Raw genomic sequence first — 24,461 nt, 5'->3', positions numbered from 1 at the left:
CAAGCAAAGAGGAGGTGTGCAATGAAAACAATTGAAAATTTAGCTATGTTGTCTTCAGATACCATATTTATTGTTTAAAGCAGAATTGCTGAAAAATTATGCAGATGTGTGGAAAATTAGTTTAACAACCCAATCACACTGTAAAAAATGCAGCATGATGTTTAAACAACTTAATTATGCAAGTCAATTAAACCATTTTTTTTAGTTTGTTGACAAACTTAATTTTTAACAAAAAATGTATGTTGATTTGATATTTTTACAGTGTGTATTCCAAAGTAATGTGTTCATGTACTGTAGCTCAACTGGTTCACCTTGCAGGTCATGTCATGACTCTGTGGACCCTGTACCGGGTCCAGAATTATCTTATTTTGACTTAATATAAAATATTCTTTAATTGTTAATGGTCTGTCATGGACCCAGTACCACATATGAGATACTGTTTGAAAGCTTAGACTCTCTACTTTCTGCAGATATGCATCACTTTGAGATATGTTTTACTGTAAGAAAGTTATTTACACTTAATTTACACTATCACCCCCCCCACACACACACACACACAATTTTTTATATGATTTAATATTCACATATTTCATATTTTTCAAGTATGACAAACATGGGCAAGTCTTATATCAAATGAAAGCTCTCATTCTCAGGAAAAAGACTACAGTGTTATTTTTGTTCTATTTTCATCACATATCCAACAATCTGTTAGGTCCTACTCTAAAAAATGAGTCCATTCACAGCATTTTCTTATGTTGTGTGCATGAATAATCCCTTGCTAGTTATTATATGTGCAAAACAAAAAAATAATATTTATATGAAAAATGTATTTTCGCACCCTTCAGTAAATTAAGAATATCTTTTGAATGCGACATGCTAAAGAGTTCTTTTTTTGTGTGTTTACTGCCTGCTGCTGCTAACAACCAAAACTGTCTGCAGTCTGCTAAAGCACCCAGAGCCAGAGTTATACACTATAAAAGACAGTATTTACAACATAAAAAAAGAAAATTTGGGGTTTTATCATATGAAAAACAACATAAATAACACTATTTGTCACAAACAGCAGCTTTTAATGTAACTTTAAAGGGCTTTCTGCAAAATGATATAAAGATATTGCATTTATTCCACTGTATGTGGTTATGGGAGCACTTCAAATATTTTTAGGCAGAAATTTTATACAAAAGGGTATTATTCCTCCCATCAGTTGGAGTAAAATAACTTTTGCATTTATTATGATAGAGAAAAAAATTCCTTTTATCCTCTGTAAGCTGGCTAATGCTGGAATCAAACAAAACTGTCTACAGGTTTCGTTACCACTCAGGGCCAGAGTTATACACTTTTAAATACAGACTTTAGAAAAAAACATAAAAAACCGCCTATTTATTTTTGTGTTTATTAGAGGACTGACAACACATGCAACCACGTTGAGCACTTTTAACAGTGTTTTATGTCATTTCAAAGGGTTTCCTGTAAAATGATATCAAACTTTTGTATGTGCACCTCTGCTTGTGGGTATGAGAAGCTTTTGAAATTGGGTAGGCCAAATCCAGGCGGAAATCCCCAAAATAGCCTCAGAGTGTAAGAGGAAGTCGCTTTGAAAAAAAGTGTCTGCAAAATGCATGAATGTGCAGCGTGAAGTACTGTATGGCAAGTAGGCTACACAGTGCATTGAAATGTAAACACAATTTGTCTTTCAGCTTCCTTACAACAAACGAAAAATGTAAATATAAACACTCAATTTACTTTCTCTCCTTAAAAATGAGTGATTTTTTAAATATTTCATACATCTGAGACAAAGACAAACAGGTAAGATTAACCTCCTAAGACATGGACGTCACATTTTTTTTTTTTTTTTGCACCATAATACTTAATTTTGTGTAACTGGAACATGTTGTAAAACGTGGACAATTACACTACTTCATGTTCAAAGAAAAATATTTGGTTATTATATTTATTGGTTCTTCCTAACCCTAAAATAGCTGTAAGAAATCTGAAATAAAGACAAACCAAAGCTAGGGTCTTTGGAGGTTAAGTTGCTTTCGAGCCATTAAACACTTGGGGGCAGTTTCCCGGACCAGGATTAGCTTAATCCAGGGCTAGGCCTCAGTTTAATTAGGAAATATAACTAGTTTTAACAAACATGCCTTACTAAAAACATTACATTTTGAGGTAAAACAAAGGGCACTGATGTATTTTAAAATATGTCAGTGCAAGTTGTTTTCAGTTTGGAGAGCTCTTAAAAGTGTTTAAGTCTAGGACTAGTCTAATCCCTGTCCGGGAAACTGCCCCTTGAAGTTTGGCGTTCATATTAGTAGACCAATAAAATCTACTGGATTTTACTCTACTGACAATGTTTTACATTGTTAAGAAAAGACAAAGGTCACTCCTCATTTACTGCTTTTGTAAAGTTTAATGTTTTAATTTTTGGAAACTTCGTCCAAACTACTAAAATCTTAAGTTTGGGTCCTAAATGAGAGTGGAAAGAGTCGGTATATTAAAGGAGATAATGCAGGTACAAAATTGACAAGCCCATGAATAATGTGAAAATGTTAAAAGGTACCTCAATGGGATTTAATATTGCAAATGGACCATATAAAAGGTCACACTATCACATTTGGTCATCCTACAGTACGGAGAGAAAAGAGAGAAATGAAGAGAATAAAGTCATTCACCGTCTCCACAGAAGAGCTTTTTCTCACTGTCAGGTACATTAACTGCAACAATGAGTAACATGTTAATGGAAATAGATGTGATTGCGCATACAAGCATAACTTTTTTTTAAACTTAGCCATTAATGTTCAGACCCTTTGTGTTTGTGTAATAGAGAGTGGGGATCACCTATCTGTCTATACTGAATGAAGATAATGTTAGTTAATATCTTAGCCTCCTAAGACCCGAGCTTTGGTTTGGCTTGCATTTTAGATTTCTTCCAGCTATTTTGAGGTTAGGAAGAACCAGTAAATATAATAATCAAATATTTTTCTTTGAACATGAAGCAGTGTAATTGTCCACGATGTACAACAGGTTCCAGTTACACAGAATTAAGTACAAAATCACAAAATCACTTAAATTTGATATTTTTGGTCTAAAAACTAGACCTATTTTCTTGGGACGTTTTGCTCATCAAGAAAAAGCATTAATTTAAGAATTGTTAGATATTTTTACTGAAAACAAGACAAAAATACTAAGAATTTTTTTTTCTTGAAACTCAGTTTTTGCAGTGTGTACATCTATGATCGCTCATCTTACTTTTTATGCACTTGTATAGTCTATTTATTTATCTATTGTTTGTTTTTTAACACCAGTCAGGAGCAGCACCCCTTTTTTTTGTTATGTTGACAATAAAAGCATCTAATTTTACCAATAAAGCTTTAATGGTGACATAGAATGATTGAACGGAGTATTTATCCTTGTTCTGTGATGTGACATGTAGACAAAAAATTTTTGGGGGGGTCTGTAATGCCTTAGAAGCTTCCTAAAAACCTTTCTCAGATAGCTCTATTAGGGTGGGGGATTTTAAACAAGTGGTTTTGCAATCTCATTACTGATTGGCTGACTTTGCTGCCACTCAAAAAATGTAGCCAATTATTTTAAAGTGGAGGGGCAGTTAGATGCCTGTGATGTCATAAGCATCAGTTTTTCAGATTTGGCTGTTTTCTGGCTGACATTTCTAAAAGAGGAATTTCTATGAGACTGAGATGTTTAGCATGTTTAGCACTTTTTGTATGTTTGTGAATGTGGGTAGACTACCATTATTCAACAAAGACAAGGTAAAAATGTTTTTTCATTCTCTGTCCGCTTTAAATGTTTGCGTACAATGACCCACACAGTGTGCCTGTCCAGCACTAAACTCACAGTTAGAATATCATACACACACATATATGTATCAATGTATATACTTGAATGTTCATTCAAGATGTCACCTTCTCTCTTTGTTTCCTTTCTGTCTGCTCCTAGTAGTCTTATTGCTCATACAGTCGTCTTCCTTTGGTCTTGATGGAGCTGGACTCACCAAATGACTTCTCTTTAAAGTCACCGACATGAGCACTCAATAATGTAGTGACTGTAAGGGAATAGCTCATTGCCCTTTTCAGAGTGCAGCCAGATGCTAGACAACTTGCACCGAATAGCCATAATTATGATGGGCAAATATCAAAATGCTGCGAGAACATCATCCGGTTATCATCTTCGGTGCTGTTAATGTTGTCATCATGTTAATGCCCACGCTGGATTAGATTTAATATTTGTATAGTTCTGTATGGTTCTGGTAGAAACAAAAGTATCTAGTGGAATGTTGCGGCTGACAAAAAAAATGAACGTGAAATAAAGGAATAACATTTTTAAAGGTGCATTGTGTTAATTTTAAGATGATCTCTTGACATACACTCACCTAAAGGATTATTAGGAACACCATAGTAATACTGTGTTTGACCCCCTTTCACCTTCAGAACTGCCTTAATTGTATGTAAGCCCATATTGATAGGATAGCATCTTGCAGTTGATGGAGATTTGTGGGATGCACATCCAGAGCACGAAGCTCCCATTCCACCACATCCCAAAGATGCTCTATTGGGTTGAGATCTGGTGACTGTGGGGGCCATACAGTGAACTCATTGTCATGATCAAGAAACCAATTTGAAATGATTCGAGCTTTGTGACATGGTGCATTATGCTGCTGGAAGTAGCCATCAGAGAATGGGTAAATGGGGGTCATAAAGGGATGGAAATGGTCAGAAACAATGCTCAGGTAGGCCGTGGCATTTAAACGATGCCCAATTAGCACCAAGGGGCCTAAAGTGTGCCAAGAAAACATCCCCCACACCATTATAACACCACCAGCAGCCTGCAAAGTGCAAGGCATGATGGATCCATGTTCTCATTCTGTTTACGCCAAATTCTGACTCTCCCATCTGAATGTCTCAACAGAAATTGAGACTCAACAGACCAGGCAACATTTTTCCAGTTAAGTCTTCAACTGTCCAATTTTGGTGAGCTTGTGCAAATTGTAGCCTCTTTTTCCTATTTGTAGTGGAAATGAGTGGTACCAGGTGTGGTCTTCTGCTGTTGTAGCCCATCCGCCTCAAGGTTGTGTGTGTATTGGCTTCACAAATGCTTTGCTGCATACCTCGGTTGTAACGAGTGGTTATTTCAGTCAAAGTTGCTCTTCTATCAGCTTGAATCAGTTGGCCCATTCTCCTCTGACCTCTAGCATCAACAAGGCATTTTCGCCCACAGGACTGCCGCATACTGGATGTTTTTCCCTTTTCACAAAATTTTTTGTAAACCCTAGAAATGGTTGTGCGTGAAAATCCCAGTAACTGAGCAGATTGTGGAATACTCAGATCGGCCTGTCTGTCACCAACAACGATGCCACTCTCAAAACTGCTTAAATCACCTTTCTTTTTCATTCTGACATTCAGCTTGGAGTTCAGGAGATTGTCTTGACCAGGACCACACCTAAATGCATTGAAGCAACTGTCATGTGATTGGTTGATTAGATAATTACATTAATGAGAAATTGAACAGGTGTTCCTAATAATCCTTTAGGTAAGTGTAAGACCTTACATAAAGAACTTTTATTGTGTTTATTACCTTAGACTGATCTGTTGCTATCTATAAACATCTGAAATGTTTTTTCCAGTCGGGCTACCACTATGCGTTTCAAAAGGATGGGGTGAGCTGTGGACTGAGCAATGCTAGATACCCCTAAAAATCTACACAGTGGACCTTTAAGCCATTATGATTTTAGTTTAATACGCTTTTAAAAACCTTTATACTATCTGTAAAGGTCACGTTCTTCCTGGTACCATTTTTAAACCCTAGTTAGTGTGTAATGTTGCTATAATAGCATAAATAATACCTGTAAAATGATAAAGCTCAAAGTTCACTGCCAGGCGATATATTTTCTTCAATAGAATTCCTCTTTAAAAGCCTACAACGAACGGCCGGTTTGGACTACAGCCCTCTATTTCCTGCTTTATTGACATCAGTAAAACAGTTCGTTTACTAAACTCCGCCCACAGAAATATTGCAGTCACCAGCTTTGGCTCAAATGGCTCTGCTAAGCTAAGCTGCTATCGAATCACAGCACACTAAACAAACTACACAATCAGAACTCGATACGTATTTCTGAAGGAGGGACTTCACATAACAAGGAAGACATCAGCCTGTTTTGAGGACAGTGAAAACAGCGCTATACAGATAAGTAAATTGTGTGAAAAATACCTCGTTTTTTACACGTGAAACATGAACACATGTTATATTGCCCACTATAAACACAATCAAAGCTTCAAAATCACAGACAGAACGGGAGCTTTAAACAAAAATATATAAATGACAAACAAGGATGAACATCACAAAAAAAACATCTTTAAAAATGCTTACAAATCTAATTTTTGCATTTTTAGAGTTTAAGGAAATAAGGACGAACAAGACAAAAAGAAACATTCTTAAAACATTTTTAGTAAAGTAATGTTTATAATTTTGTAGTTTTTCATAAGCTTTTAAGAACTTTTAATTCATTTTTGTAACCAAAAAACGCACAGGTGACAAATAAAGATGAATGAGACATAAAAGATGCTTCTTTAAAAATGTGTTTAGTAATGTAATGTTTGTATTTTTGTCATTTTAATATGTTTTAAAAAATGTTTTTATGTGCTTTTCAAAATGTTTCATACTAGATTTTTTTTTACCAAAAATGCATGTGGCAAAAAGGATAATCAAGAAGAAAAGAAATATTCTTTTTAATAAATCAATAACTTTTTTTAAACAAGACAAAAATAAATATCTTTAAAAAATGTGAAAAAATGTTATATATTTCTTTTTTTAAGAAAACATTACATTTGTGCTATTTTAACTACTATCTTAGCGACCTTGACACACAGTGACTTTGTGTTTTATTGCATTTCGGTTGTGTGAGATTTAGAGGGACATGTAGGAGATGGACCTGACATTTTGAAATGATTGGAGGGGAGGTGTATTTCAGAAAGGACACAGTGTAAAAGTATATATGTAGGGATGAACAGACACTGTAAAGACAAAGATTATAAGGAGACTTAAGGAACACAAGTGAGGAGGCCTGAGGCTTCTGTCGTCCTGGTTTAATCTGTCCTTCCCTTTAAAGTGGAAAAAACATGTCTGTTGGGAGGACCGTGACTGACGTGACCCTTTGCCACTTTCTGTGAAAGTCGACCTTTGAATGACCACACAGAGAAACCCAGATTACACTCATCATGTCTCATAACACTCAGATGGATTTTTATAGTTTCTAAAGAATATAGGTCGAGATGAGAAAATTTTGCATGGAAGCTGATGTTTGCAGCAGGTGCAATGAAAATAGTGCAGCGCCTGAAAATAGTCCTCTTGGCAAATTTCAATAGCTGTGGACTGTTTTCGGGTACTATGTGATATCATTGGAAAAATATAGAAACTCTTTGGTCATTTTTGAGCACAATGCTAATGGTCCAATCAGATTCAATGGATCACTCCAAGCTATGCTAAAAGTGGTAGCGCCAGATCCAGAGATCGGCTGAATGGACTCCAAAACGACAAAAATCAAATGTTTAACGCTAGAAAATGAGCATATTTTCAAAAAAAGGTGGAGCTTATTTTTGTTTCTATCCCCAAAATGTAGTCATGGCCAAAAGTGTTTGGCACCCTTGTATTTTTTTCCAGAAAATTAAGTGTTTCTCACAGAAATTTTTGCTATACATGTTTATTTCCTTTGTGTGTATTGGAACAAAAAACAGAGGAAAAAAGCTAATTTGACATAAAATTACTCCAAAAATGGGCCAAACTAAATTATTGGTACCCATATTGGATTGCACAACCTTTCGAAAAAATATCTGAAATCAATTGCTTCCTATAACCATCAATAAGCTTCTTACACGTCTCACCCGGAATTTTGAACCACTCTTTCTTTGCAAACTGCTCCAGGTCTTATATTGCAATAGCCATTTTAAGATCTCTCCACAGGTGTTACATGGGATTTAGATCTGGACCACTTCAGAACTCTCCAGCGCTTTGTTTCCATCCATTTCTAGGTGCTTTTTGAAGTATGTTTGGGGTCATTGTCCGACTGGAAGACCCATGATGTCGGAAAGAAACCCAGCTTTCTGAAATCTGGTAATCCTCAGATTTCATGATGCCTTGCACACAGTCAAAATAGGCAGCAAAATAACCCCAAAACATCTTTGAACCTCCAACATATTTCACTGTAAATACTGTGTTCTTTTCTTTGTAGGCTTCTTCTGTTTTCGGTAAACAGTAGTATGATGTGCTATACTAAAAAGCTCTTGGTCTCATCTGTCCACAAGACGTTTTCCCAGAAGGATTTTGGCTTACTCACGTACGTTTTGGCAACTGTAGTATTGTTTTCTTTTGTCTCTGTGTCAGCAGTGGGGTCCTTCATAGCGTTTCATTTCTTTCAGATGTCGACAGATAGTTCGCAGTGACGCTGATGCACCCTGCAAGACAGCTTGAATTTCTTTGGAGCTTGTTTGGGGCTGCTTACCCACCATCCCGACTATCCTGCAACCTTTCATCAGTTTTTCTCTTCCATCCACGTCCAGGGAGATACAGTAAGCTACAGTGACATGGGTTGCAAACTTTTTAATCATGTTGCACACTGTGGACAAAGGAGCATCTAGATCTCTGGAGATGGACATGTAACCTTGAAAATTGTTGATATTTTCACACAATTTTGGTTCTCATGTCCTCAGACAGTTTCTCTTCTCCATGCTTAGAAAAACAATGCAAAGACTGAGTCAACTTCTCTCTTTTTTATCTGCTTTCAGGTTTGATTTTTATATTGCCCACTCGTGTTCCTTTCCCCAGGTGAGTTTATAGAAGCATCACATGATTGAAACAACCCACTTTTTTGATTTCATGTGGTGCCGCTAGAACTGACAGGTGGGAGATGTCAAAGTACCGTGAGAGTGAGTCAAAATTAGATTTGTGTGATTTCTCGAATCTTGTTTGCGGTATTTTGACATCATCCACCTGTCGGTTCCTCAGGCACCGCATGAAGTCGAACAAGCCTAACCTTATTTATCCACAAATTTTAAAGGGTGCCAATCCTTTTGTCCGGCCCATTTTTTGAGTTTTGAGTGAAATGATGTCAAATTTTTTCCTCAGTTTTTTGTGTTTTTTCAATGCACACAAAGGAAATAAACATGTGTATAGCAAAACGTGTAATTGCAATACTTTTCTGTGAGAAATACTTCATTTTTTGGAAAATTTTCAGGAGTGCTGTCGTACAATCATCTAAAGGATTATTAGGAAAACCTGTTCAATTTCTCATTAATGCAAATATCTAATCAACCAATCACATGGCAGTTGCTTCAGTGCATTTAGGGGTGTGGTCCTGGTCAAGACAATCTCCTGGCATGGTTGTTGGTGCCGGTCTGAGTATCTCACAATCTGCTCAGTTACTGGGATTTACACGCACAACCATATCTAGTGTTTACAAAGAAGGGTGTGAAAAGGGAAAAACATCCAGTATGCGGCAGTCCTGTGGGCGAAAATGCCTTGTTGATGTTAGAGGTCAGAGGAGAATGGGCCGACTGATTAAAGCTGATAGAAGAGCAACTTTGACTGAAATAACCACTCGTTACAACCGAGGTATGCAGCAAAGCATTTGTGAAGCCACAACACGCACAACCTTGAGGCGGATGGGCTACAACAGCAGAAGACCCCACCGGGTACCATTCATCTCCACTACAAATAGGAAAAAAAGTCTACAATTTGCACAAGCTCACCAAAATTGGACAGTTGAAGACTGGAAAAATGTTGCCTGGTCTGATGAGTCTCGATTTCTGTTGAGATATTCAGATGGTAACGTCAGAATTTTGGCATAAACAGAATGAGAACATGGATCCATCATGCCTTGCTACCACTGTGCAGGCTGCTGGAATTGTGTGGGGGATGTTTTCTTGGCACACTTTAGGCACCTTAGTGCCAATTGGGCATCGTTTAAATGCCACGGCCTACCTGAGCATTGTTTCTGACCATGTCCATTCCCTTTATGACCACCATGTACCCATCCTCTGATGGCTACTTCAAGCAGAATAATGCACCATGTCACAAAGCTTGAATCATTTCAAATTGATTTCTTGAACATGACAAGGAGTTCACTGTAATAAAATGGCCCCAATAGTCACCAGATCTCAACCCAATAGAGCTTCTTTGGGATGTGGTGTAACGGGAGCTTTGTGCCCTGATGTGCATCCCACAAATCTCCATCAACTGCAAGATGCTATCCTATCAATTTGGGCCAACATTTCTAAAGAATGCTTTCAGCACCTTGTTGAATCAATGCAACGTAGACTTAAGGCAGTTCTGATGGCAGTATTAGTATGGTGTTCCTAATAATCCTTTAGGTGAGTGTATATATATTCCATGAGTGTTTCATTTATATTCAAGGCTATATTTTACCCTCTTCATCAACTAACATGTGTAAATCATGAGTCCAGTTGCTGTAAAAAGTAATAGCCCTTGATTCTCAGCAAGCTGCACAGTTTGAGGTATCTTTCATCTCTGTAGCGTGCACAGCGTGAACGAGTTACGAGTTTAATACTTAGGTAAGGGGGTTCATTCAAATCCCTAACTCTAAGTATGAGCAATAGATTATTTGATACTTGCTTTAGCACTAATAATTTTCATCCATCTTCCTTTTCCGTGCTTGTGTTTTGTCCCAAAGTAACATTGCCATGTTATGGCTTTTTATAAAGCACAGTCATAATTATTTTGTATGAATAATGAGAGGCGCGTTGAAAAAGACTTGACTGAAGATTGGGATTCTGCTCATGAAAGAATGCAGAGGTAGCCATGCTCCAGTGCCTGCGTACTGTGAATGAGAGAGAGAGAGAGAGAGAGAGAGAGAGAGAGAGAGTATATCAGGATCCATTAATCATATCACCTCATTAAAACACAAGAACAGAAAGGTTGGCAAGCGTGCGAGTGTGTATTTTACATGTGACTGCATATTACCTTAAATCTTAATTTGTTTAGTGCAACAGCTTAATAGCCAAATGTGTGTGTGTGGGGGGGGGCATGCCAGTTAATCCCAGCAACCTCCACTTTTCCAGTGGTGTAAATAAGGTCAGTGGGAGTGTACGATTGTGTCCTTGTTTCAAACGCGAATAGTGTTAGTAAACACACTGTCTATTAAAAGTCCTCCTCTGGACGGGGACGTGCATGCGAATGATGTTCATTTGCATCCTGCCAATCCATAAACTGCAGCCATATCGCCATTGAAAAGCTTTTCTTTTTCCAGATGGTCAGCTTCAGTATTGAGTCCCACAGGCGTGCATATACAAACACAATCTGAAAAGCACCGTGTAAGCTTGCCCAGGCGTGGCCATTTTTCTACGAAACGGAACAATTCAATTAGGTACAGAGAGTTCCCCTCCAAATTACTGATGAAGGATAAACAGGGTATTTAGAGGGCGCTCTCTCTTTTGTACGTGCACGTGTGTGTTTGCATAAAATCGTCTCTAATCTCTCCTTACCCAACACTTGGCTAGATTTTTCTAATTATGTTATAACTTATTTTAATGAGGAAAAGGCCTTTGTCTTATGCTGTTTGGTTAATATTCATAATAGTCATGCTGAGAGTGTAAAATGTGTGTCGCCAAAATAGGTCATATAATAAAAAACATTTCTTACCAAAGTTTAAATTGAGCTTGTTTACAGTATATAATTTTACTGATCATTGATGTATGAGTTTCAAACTTTTATTTTACTGTCTAATTTAATTTCACTTACAAAAGCGTTCTGTATTACAATACATTTAAGCATGTACCATGGTAGTCTATAAAATAAACTGGTGTATAGACGGTTTCATCGGATGCACGTGATACACGTCTGGATCCGAACTTTATTTCCGGTTTCGTTTTTTTAATGGTCTGACTAGTTGCTAAACTGAATTCTCTTGCACAAATGCTAAATGCAATATCGTCGAAAATAACAAATGTTTTGGTTTCCTAGGTAATATATGTGTTGTTTTTTTTAGCTTGTTATATAAATAAACTACGTTTAAAGTACTTTGTTGTTATTTATGATTAGCGGAGTTTGCCGGAAGTTACGTGCGGACAGCAACAGCCACTTGTTTATGTTGTTACTGCTGAAACCATCTATACCACGTACACTATTGTTTAAAAGTTTTAAAACACTGTTTCTCATGATCTTAAAAATCTTTAACTGTAAAAAATCTTTAAAAAATGATTTATATTGACTAGAGATGAGTTGTTATAACTAAAAAAAAGTCAAATAAGTAATGTAAAATGACAGAAACAAATTTATTTGTGTATTACGGAAAATTTCTGTAATTCTGTAATCCCAGCTGCTGGAATTTTTACAGATTGTTTTTTACAGTTTTAACGTAAAATTACAGAAACAATATTTTGTATTACGGAAAATGTCTGTAATTTATTGTGCACGTTATTTTACAGTATTTTTCTGTCACCCCTGCTGCCGTAATTTTCCTGTTTTTTACAGATTGTTTTTACAGTGTAAATTTTATGTTATAGCAACTCATCTCGTCAAAATATTGTAAGTTTAAATGACTTGTAATTCTGATTAAAGTTGATGAAAAAAATAAGGCAGCAAAAAAGATATACACTATATATACACTATAATTGTGCCAACATGTTTAGTTTAGTTTAGTTTAGTTTAGTTTAGTTTAGTTTAGTTTAGTTTAGTTTAGTTTAGTTTAGTTTAGTTTAGTTTAGTTTAGTTTAGTTTAGTTATATAACCAGTGTTGGGAGTAACGCATTACAAAATATAATATATTACAGTAATATATTAGTTTTTGCTGTAACGCAGTAATATAACGCATTACTAATATTGTAATATTGTACTCGTAACAGTCTTAGAAACGCGTGTTACAACAATGCATTTCAAAATTAGACTGTGTTATTTTTATTTTATATTTTTTACCAATACCGCGCGACCAGCATCTACACAGTAAAAGCTGCGGGTAAAGTAGTATGTCTGTTTCCGGGTGCTGCATGCAGCATGTTCATTTTTACTTTAATTTTGTATTTAACCTGCGATTTGGACGCGGTGCGCGTCAAATATAGACGCGTATCTTAAAGAGCCGCTTCTGGGAAGTCCGCGGCTGTATAAGCATTGACTAAAGTGTTCGCAATCAGGTCCGGTGGCGCCGCACACACATAATTCTGCGAATAAAGGCACTAAGTAAAAGCAACAGAAAGTTTCTATCGGTCTCCCATGTTGCTTGAACCCCAGAAGTAAAGCGACTTTTAGAAAGCTTCCATATCAACACCAGCAATGACAAGGCAAGCTAACGTTGCTATGGTTAAAGTCCATATACATAATTGATTGCTAGGCTATTTCTGGGCTATCTACAGATTTATTACAAACAGCAACCTAAACTACAACGTAACATTAATGTAGACTTAAACATGGTTATCTAAATATAATTTAGTACATTTCAACATCACTGTTTAAAGTTTTTACCAGCCTTTGTATGGTAACGTAGCCTATGCATTGTTTGGCAAAAAGCAGTGTTCCTCTGTTTGTTTGGTTTTATTAAGCAATTATATGTTAGTCTACATGTAATCCGAGCTGTATTCCTTGAGGCCTAATCCACCAATAGCACTTTTTGATAAATTGTGTCTACCCAGTGCATGCCAGGTTTGTGCTGTGAATCTGAATTAAAAGTGAATTAAAGAATAGAAATGAAAAGAGGTTGCGTGTCTTGCCATGTTATTGGGCTATAGGTTGCATTGTAGTGGGCTCTAGCTCTATTGTGTTTGGTATGTCTACCATAATTTACCAGACTTTTATCAGATCATTTGTCTATGTTTATGATTCTGACAGTGATTGTTACTGTATTTTGCCATAAGTCGTCACTGTGCCTATTCAAAGCTCGAGGGCCAACACATAACTTCTAGATTTATAAGCAGCAATAAACTACATTTTAACATTTTATAATGCCAAGTCATACTTCTGTTATTTTGATGAAAGTAACTCAAAAGTAGTGTAACTCATTACAGTTCAGAGACAGTAATATTGTAATGTAACTAATTACTTTCAAATGACAGTAATTTGTAATATATAATGTATTACACTTTGGAAGTAACTTGCCCAACACTGTATATAACACATTTAAAACAACAGGTGTTGAAGCCAAAGTGCTGTACAATAGATAGATACAGTTAAGATAAAATAAAAGCTATCCATAATATACACAAAAAGACATCATAAAAATAAATACTAGACCATCAGTTCTATTAATTTCTTTTATTAAAAAATCCTCAAAATTGTATTTTTAAAAAATCTGAAAAGGTCCAAATCATAAATAAGTACTGTTTAAAAACTTCAGTACTGTTTAAAAACCGTCTCAAAGACCTCAAAAACGTATTGATTAAGGGGCTGTCCACACGGAGACGTGTATCACTGTATACGTATACATTTTTTATCATATTGGCGTTTCATCCACACGGATCTGGCGTTTTGGGAGACTGAAACCGCTATTTTTTGAAACCGGGTCCTAAAGTGGATAAATCTGAAATCGACACCCTTGCGGTTTCGTGTGTACAGCCAATCCGTATATTTTGTGAAGCGAAAACGTCATCACATCACGTGTCGGAAGCGTACGTCACACGTAACCGCAACAACCATAAAGGCGGACTATGTGATTGTGTTCGTGCTACAGAAGCTACTAAGCCTACTAGCTTTATTACAGCAAAATCTATTGCTTCTATGCAATTGTGGTGAGCAACAAGCGATAATGGACAACACCATACGTTGGTTATGCGCATGCTCAAAGTCTTCTTCTCTGTGTATAGTGTATATCTGTGGCAGAATTACAGCGCCCCATACTGGTCTGGCATATATACTACACCGCTTTCAGTCAGTTTCAGTGGTTGCAGATATTTCTTGAGACGACGCCGTGTTTACGGATTATTTTTTTAGGACAAGGAAAAAAATTATCGGATAGGGAAAGCACCGGCTTTGTGTGGACATAGCCTAAAATTACAAGTTTGTTTTAATTATTTTTGGATACTATCAGCATAATCCCCATAGTTACATTTAGTGTCATTCCATAGTTTTGATTAATTGACTATTGCTAAACTTTTGAACAGTAGGTTACTACTAAACCATGCCACATAAATACAGTTATCAGTTAAAAATGGCATTTATTACCATGGTGTTGTAAAGGTTTTTTCTTTTAACTCATGCTATAATGATGTAAACCCCTCATAATTCATGTGACCAGCTGAGGTCTTAAGGTCATCTTATTTATTCTTTTCATGCTGTGTTTTTCTCTCTTTGTGAGCTTTTACAAGTGTAAGGTTAAACATAGTTGTGTGCACAAATGTGTTTTGTTGAACTCAAGGTCAAGCATTAAGGTCAAGAGTTCCACTAGCATAGCTGTAATCTGCTCTGAATGGAAACGAGCAACTGCACTTATTTATTTGCCACAGGGTTATAACCTTCCTATTCTTTGAGAAATTAGGTTATTGCAGACAATAAGGTACAAACCCTGCCACATGCATCAGAAAAAAAGTTTAAAAAGTGGTCTCTAGCTGTCACTGGGGTAGTACGGTTTCAAAAAGTACACATTTGTACCTAAAGAGTTCATATTAGCACCGCAAAGGCACATATTGGTACCAAAAACTGCAATTGTACATCTTGGTACCAAATGTATACATATTTGCACTTTGTTTTAGAAGCATATGTATTGGTAATGTTGAATAATTATTATTTGAAAGTTCTGTTCATTTGATAATAAATTATTTGTTTAAAAACGACTTTGGTTGTTAAATAAATGTAAAGTTTCAACAGGTGCCATCACATATTGGTATTTTAATCTCAAAGAGACCTAATGAAGGTGATTATCAGGTCTTGTCATGCTTCTCATGCATACGCAAACATGCCATAATTTTCCCATTGATGTTTTCAACCAATTAAGAATCTCATTAGGTGAATTGGATTAATGATTTAATGATTCCTTCATTGGCATATAAATCAGGTCATAGTGTCGGCGACTCAGATTTGCATCAATAATAAATCATTTCAAAGGACTGACACCTTCATTCTTTCTAGTGCACTGGTCATTAATGGCTGAAATTCGGAGCTTTATTATTGTATTGTTTTTCTTTCTGAGTGCCACTTTAAATCCTTGTTTGACTTTTTCAAGATGCTATCAGTCTCAGCTTTTTCCAGGGTAGAGAAAGTATAAAAAAGACACAGAGATAAGGAGGGTGCAGGACAGGACAACCGAGTATTTGTAATCCAGGATTTGTCATGTTTTCAACAGATTTTCAGCTAATCATAAATCCAAAATCCAATCTGGAGTCTGTGGCTAACTCCAGTAAGGTCCCGATGGATGACATTCTCGCAGATTGTTCTATAGCGCTGCTCGCCAACAGCCTCCATACAACTTACATGCAACCGGACCGTGGATGCCTGAACAGAATTTCAAATCAGCCTTGGAGCGATGAAATGGCCACGGGCGTCTTTATTCCCAGCCTGGCTAGAACCGGGCCTACAACAGGACAGCTGTAAAAACGCTTTAGCTTTGATTGACTGATGCACTGAGCTGTACCGTCACCGTAATAATCTCTTTCTATATGGAGATGAAATTGGTTTTTGCAATGTGTTCATCACATGTTTTGTATGTCCTGGAGGTGCATGTATTCATATGCTTTCTGAAAACAAATGTTTGTTTAAATTGTATTACACTTGATTTGACAAGGCTAATGCAGAAGCAATGAGAATCGTAACCCATAAAAATCTCGACACAGGAATCAATGTAGTTCACACATATATTAAATTACACCCCTCAGCACAAATGTCAGATCCTGTATTTTTTTATAGTCAACACACCACTTATTCCATCTAAATCGAGATAAGGGCTAAATGACCCACAATCTCACTGGTCATTGTTTGTAACCTACATCAGTGTACCCTAGAGAGAAATGATGGGTGCTTTTAATGACACATACTGTAAGGAGAGGAATGACATCAGCTCTTTGTGAGACTGTCTGCCGAAAAATGATCCCATAGGTTGTTTGTGCAAGCAGCTTATTATGACCTACAGTTATCATTGCAAAAGTATACCCCAATATTTGTCATGATGACTGTAGGCAAAAGTTTCACCTGCTGCCAGTAGCGTTAATTTAGTAAACACATCTATGGGACGTTTTGGGGATTGGACAAACGATAAATGGTCATATGGGTTGGAGGATAGGTTGCTCTTAGTTCTGTGTTACACACATTACATTTATGCATTTTGCAGACGATTTTATTCAAAATGACTTAAGTAGCGCAAATACCCTTTGAGTGGGGAGGAATGTGATATACACCTTCAAATTAATAGAACTCAAGCTTTTTTTGGTCTAGAAGCCTAATCTTGATCTTGTTTTAAAGAAGACACTTTGGGGCTTTTCACAGAAGTGTCAACAAGGTAAAAATTTTAAATAAATTAATTGTTATAGCAGTTTACATTTATCTTAATAAATAAAAATAATTCCATAACATATTGATTTTATAAATATAATTATAAAAATGTAAATATTTTACAAAAGTAATAATGCACACATGAAGCCATAAGTCTCGTGTCTGATTCAAATTGAAAAATTAGGTTTGTGTCACACTTTTAGTGGTTTTACCAACAACGGCCACTAGGTGTCAACGGTTTGCTGCATACTCTTGTCACAAATTAATAAATTACTGTCAGTTCATTATGATTACTGCAAAAAGGTTTTGAAAATGAAAACTACATTCTTAGAGCTTTCCAACAATATATACTGCAACACATTCTCACTTCCCAAGGCGTCAAAATATGAAGCATGTCCAAACGCCTTCAGCGTCAGTATGAAGACGTAAAGGGTGCCCCTATGCGTCACTATATAGACAAAATGGGAACTCCGTTGCTTTCATGCTAATCCCTCAGCGTCAGATATAGACGAAAGGGAATCCCGGAAGGTGATGCCATCACGTTATGCGACGATCGGCAGGATCATGCCACTTCTGGACGGTAACTATTCAATTTTTTTCCAATTTTTAAACCATTGTCGCTTGGGGTTGGGGTTAGACTTGGGGTTTGGATGTCAGTTTATTTATACTTTTTGTCTTCTAATTTTTAAGCCACTGTTGCTTGGGGTTAGAGTTCGGGTTTGGGTTAGGATGTCTGTATTGGTTTATACTTTTTGTCTTCTGATTTTTAAACCATTGTCGCTTGGGGTTGGGGTTAGAGTTTGGTTTGGGTTAGGATGTAACAGAAAGTCGTTCTAACCCCAACCCCAAGCGACAATGGTAAAAAAATTGGAACAAAAATTTAGTAGTTACCGTCCAGAAGTGGCATGATCCTGCCGATCGTCGCATAACGTGACGGCATCACCTTCCGGGATTCCCTTTCGTCTATATCCGACGCTGAGGGATTAGCATGAAAGCAACGGAGTTCCCATTTCATCTATATAGTGACGCATAGGGGCACCCTTCACGTCTTCATACTGACGCTGAAGGCGTTTGAACATGCTTCAGATTTTGACGCCTTGGGGAGTGAGAATGGGTTGTATAGTTTGTTGTGATAGACATGAAATGTACATGGAAAATATTGAAGTAAACTTAGGTGTCCCGCTCACGGGACAGCGCCACTTAACAGGCTAAAGTGCATTCAAGCTAAACCTGCACATTTTTATCAGCATGTGGTAATTGAACCCATGACCTATTGCACGGGTAACACATGGATAAATGAATACAGCAACATTAGAGTGGTCATAAAACACTTTTTAAGACTAAAAAAGAATATTTACATGCAAAATGTTTATATTGGACTAATTAACAAAACTGTGAACCTCTGAGCCATATGTAAAAAAATTGTAGACGTTTTGGGCATGGATAAATTGCAATGGCAATAACTTCACAGTTTTGTTTATTTTAATTATGTAAATGTTCTTTTTTACTCTTAAAAAGTGTTTTATGACCGCTCTAATGTCGCTGTTGCATTTAATATAGCCTAGCCTATATTTAATCAGCACAGACAGATTTCCAAAAAATTATTTTTAAATAAACGATTACAGAACTGAGAGAACTTATTAAAGTACTTTTAACAAGCTTCAGGCTGTTTTTCAATTTAGCCTCTAAGGACAGTGCTGTTATTGCTTAGAATATATTTGTGGAAACATCATCAACATCAGAAGTTGTTTATTTTCTAAACAAAATTAATTTTGAAAAAAGACCAGACAAAGCAGGAAGAAAAAATGTCTGATGATGTTTAGCTGTATGGGTCATCAGTTTTTTTTATATTAAGCACACAGTTGTCACTTATTGGACTTCCATATTATTTGTTTTTTCTAATGGGTACCATCAACTGTGTTTACCATAATTTATTTAAAATATATTCGTTTTGTGTTTTACAGAAGAAAAAATGTATACATCTTTAAAACCGCATTAGATTGAGTAAATGATGACAGAATTTTCATTTTTAGGTGAACTATCCCTTTAAGTTGATATAAAAATGGTTTAGTGTCAGACTGGCCACGTTTCATTTCTGTCAGACCTGTGACAGCTTAATGCCAAAATACATGTGTTACCATAGCAATCCATAGCAGGAAAGTGAAGTCCGCTGAAAGTATGAGGAAGCACGTCTCGCACTCCTCACAGAGCGCGAGATCCCCCGGAGCGCGCAGAACCGGCCGGTGAACGCGTATGGTGGCATGCGGGAGCGCGGTGACAGTTCCCCTGCTGGGTTAAAAGATGACAAAATGAAACGAGCACACATGCTGGGACATCTCGTGTGAAAGGCTCACTAAACTACTACAACGAATATTTTGAAAGAAATGGGAACTAAATGTAATGTCTGTTTACTTAAGCACCCCAAAGATTTAATATCGATGCGGTTTGATGTTTATTTTAGATTTACTTATATATAAAATGGATCGGGTTGACATTTTATATTGAGATGCCAATATGCTTGCCCTGGAAAATAAATAAATGAAAATGCTACCACAAATCTTGGTAATGTGCTTTGTGGAAAAGCTTGGAGTTAATACATTTTTGACTTTAGTGAAATAATAAGTTTACTAAGGTTTTGGCAACACTTTACAACAAGGTTGTATTTTAGTAACATAGTTAATGCATTAGCTAACATGAACTAACATTGGACAACACTTCTAAAGCATTTATCTTATTTCATGTTAATTTTAGCATTTACTTATACATCTACTTGGGTGATTCTCACGAAACCATTGAAACACCACGGCACTAATGATTTTAGCTTTAAAATGTGTAATATAGTAACATTAAAAAGCATCAGGATTAACACAATACTGTGTTCTACCTTGCACAATGTGTGATTTCAACATAAGAATTTATAATTGTAAATTTTATCTCATTTTCTGCTGAAATTCTCATTACCGCAATGTGTCCGGCTGTGTTTGAACATGCGTTATGTTGTAATTTAATCAAATTATCACAAAAATATTAAGAAAAAAAATAAATGGATGTTTTGCTAGACTACTTTAGATGACAGAAAAAATATTTACTGAATATTCATGTATAATAATAATGAAGAAACATTAGGAAAATGTGTCCATGCCTGATGTTCTCATCCTCCGCAACACTTTTTGAGAACAGTTTAAGCACACATACAGAATTTTAATAAAGTTTGATTTTGAGGGACCAAGCACATGGACCAGTTACTTCAAGATGGCTACCAGGTAAGATCATTTTTTTACAGTTAATTTGAAATATTGTCTTGTCAGAATGCTTACACGACATTTTGATTATCATTACTGCAACAGATGCTTATTAAATGTTAATTTAATTAATAGAAGCATAATACTTTGATTTAAATGCATGTGCAGAATCTCCAAATTATGTTCTTTCAGGTTTGTCATGTCATTTTGAAAATATGTCAGTGTTGATGTTTTCTGACTGTTGCGGTAATGAGATTTTTAGGACTAATTTTTAAAATTATGTTACAAAAAGTGTTAAATGATAAGTAAAAGTTTTTAAATAGGGATGCACCGATAGGATTTTTTTGGGCCGATACCGATTCCGATTTAAACAGACAACTTCTGGCCGATACCGATGCCGATACCGATATTAAACACAGTTGGTCTATTAGCTAATTTATTCCTGCATCAAATTATTTTTACTGAACATGGATTGGATCTAATTAACATTCAACTGACCAACATAATAAGAGAGGCACAAATTAAGCTAAAACAAATATAAAAAGACAGCATGACAACCTTCAAAGGTGGTTTTTGCTATTCAGCATTTATTTTATTAACAACATTAACTCATATTTTACATATAATGGATTTCTTTATGCAGTTAATTAATAAACAATCGGTATCGCCCTTTCTCGTGCTATTGCGATATGCCGATGGTTTCAAATTCATCAAAAATCGGCCGATAAATATCGGTGGCCGATACATCGGTGCATCACTATTTTTAAATTAATGTTCCCATTTACTCCAGACTTTGTTTTTCAATGTCTGGTGGGAAAAAAGTAAATTTAAGCAATTTTTACATTTTCATGCTTGACATTTTTAAAACCAAGTTTTCGTGAGAATCACCCACTTATACATTACTTAAGGCACAATGACCTAACATTAACAATTATTATTATTAAAAATTAACTAATATGAAAAAAGTTCAATGAATTCTGAAAACATTGATCATTGTTAGTTCATGTTAGCTATGGCATTTTCTACAAATACAACTTTTTTTAAAGTGCTACCAAAGTCTAATTATGAATAAATAAAAATGCTACTTAACCACAAACCTTGGCAATGGTTTGTAGAAAAGCTTGGATTCACTAAACTTTTAGTAAAATAAAGTTTACTAAACTTTTATTACAGTATATATAAATAAAAAAGGATACTTCAAACCTTGGCCATGCTCTGTGCAAATGCTTGGAGTCAGCAAAAGTTAAGCAACACTTCAACCTGAAGTTTGACCTGCTTTAAATACCAATGTCTGTAGACCTGATTTTCGATATGCAAATCCACCTGCATAATTCGGTTGTACATAATATTGCATAATGCATAACAGCCACTCCAGTATTTTAACTCATGGGACATCCCCAGTCACTGGGGTGAAGCCTGTCAATCACACCACATGAATCAGCATTCCTCTGTCCCTGCGACCTTGTCAAACGGTGCTTGATATCTCCCCAAAGAGAAGCGTTATTATCGTTCCTCATTATCTGTCGGCTTTTACAGTCATTTGTTATGGTGACTGATGGACCTTTTAATCAGAAGAACGAGAGCAAGTTGTTGGAAACAAACTACGTTTCTCTGAGGAAAAATGATGTGCTGGCATGTGTGTCACGGCTGATGGCCGCTGTCATTCCTCACACACTTGAACAGATGCTTATATGTGAAGGGATGCCCATGATTACACACACACACTGGAACAACCTGATAATGTCTATAAGAAGGACAACTGGCCTTGAATTATGGGGTTAAAGGGATAGTTCACCCTAAAATGAAAATTCTGTCATCATTTACTCATGCTCATGTTGTTTTAAACCTGTATGAATTTCTTTTTTCTGATGAACACAAAAGAAGATATTTTGAGAAATAATTGTAAACACACAGCATATAGAGACCATTGACTTCTATAGTAGGATTAAAAAATATGATGGAATTTACCGTCAACTGTGTGCTTTCCATCATTTATCAAAATATTTTCTTCATCATTTATTACAATACTTCCAAAATATTTTTTTCCTACTATGGAAGTCAATGGACATTATGCTGTGTGTTTACCATCATTTATTAAAATATCTTTTTGTGTGTGTTAATCAGAAAAAATACATTTATACAGGTTTAGAACAACATGAGGATGAGTTAATGATGACAGAATTTTCATTCCAAATTGAATTTTCACCCAAACTATTACTTTAATCTCATGCAAACAGGTTCAATGTTAGGTTCTGTGAATGCATTGTGTTGTTATTTTCATGATAGTGTAGATCATTTACCAAGCCATTTTCATCATCCAAATTCTTATTCCAGACATTTTATTTTATGTTTTTCTCATGATTTTTATTAGTCTCCGTGGTGATACTCATTAGATGAAAAAATAGCTCTGATGTCTTTTAAATCGACATCAATTTAAGGAAGTACAACAAAAGCTCCCTTGGTGCATACATTCATATATGCATATTTGGTAAGTCTTTACAATAAGGTTTTATTTGTTAAAATGGGTGAACGTATTAGCTAACATGAACATCAGTGACCAGTACCGTTTTTCAGCATTTATCAATATTTGTTAATGTTAGTATTAAACCATTTCAGGTTACTTTATTGTATGTTAATAAATGCTGTATATAATACAGTATAGTTATATGTTAGCTAATGCATAAACTAATGTTACCAAATACAAGCTTATTGCAAAGTATAACCGGCATTTCAATGTTGATTCACCGTTGAATCACAAGGAAGTACAAGGTTGATTCAACGTTGAATTACCTTTTGATTTTGCAAATTAAATCAATGTATCAACATTGAACAAACAACTGACATTATTTCAACCAAAATTCAATGTTGATTTTTTTAAGCGTTTTATTAACCTTTTGCAACCGTTTAGCATTAACTGTTATATCACATTGTTTCAATGTTGAAACAAGAACTGACATTATTTCAACCATATTTCAACATTGTCATTTCAATTTTTGAAAAAAATATTACTTGTGGGTGCTTTGTTTTTGCGCATAATTTGTTCGTAACTGGTTTGAGGATGAAGTGCATTATTAGTTTTTGTATCCGAATGAATCCATCTGGCCAGGTTAGGAAAAGGGATGATAGAGGAAAGCAGTGAGTAGAGGACAGTGTGCAGAGCTTTCATGATCCAATTAAGAGATGATTGTGTTGAAGTTGCTAATCCTGATTTAAGAGTGCTGAGCGTGAGAGTGTGCCTAAACCTGCGTGAAAAACAAACATTATCCCATCACCAAAATCACGAGCTGGAAATTCCTTTTCCGTTATGCTGATGCGGCACATTGTTTAGAACAACCCAACCAATCAGATTCTATTCTGCTTGAGCACAAAATGAAAAGAGCTAATCTACAGACGTTGCACAAAGCAACACCCACATACACCAGTCCTTGAGATGAGTATTAACGACTAAAGATTAAAAGATACGCTACTGTTTATAGGTAGTGATTATTACCACACACACACACGCACACACACACTTCTCTTGCAGGTTTCATACACTGCACTTTAAAAAATAAAGGTGCTACATGTCAAAGAAGAACCATTTTTTGGATGTATGGATCCACAAAAATACCTTAAACATCCAAATCGTACTGTTTTTAAACGGTTATTGTGTGTCTGACATGTTTTCTTCTAAATTGGCATTTTTATGAGTTTAGATTTTGTAATTTCACTTGAATGGCATTGTAAAGGTTATTAGTCAATAATTGAAATGCCTTATTTAAACAAAAGTGACTTTTGTCATTTCAT

This window comes from Misgurnus anguillicaudatus, chromosome 14, assembly GCF_027580225.2.
Source record: "Misgurnus anguillicaudatus chromosome 14, ASM2758022v2, whole genome shotgun sequence".
Lineage (NCBI taxonomy): Eukaryota > Metazoa > Chordata > Actinopteri > Cypriniformes > Cobitidae > Misgurnus > Misgurnus anguillicaudatus.
The sequence above is the reverse complement of the archived record's forward strand: the minus strand, read 5'-3'. Positions refer to the sequence as shown.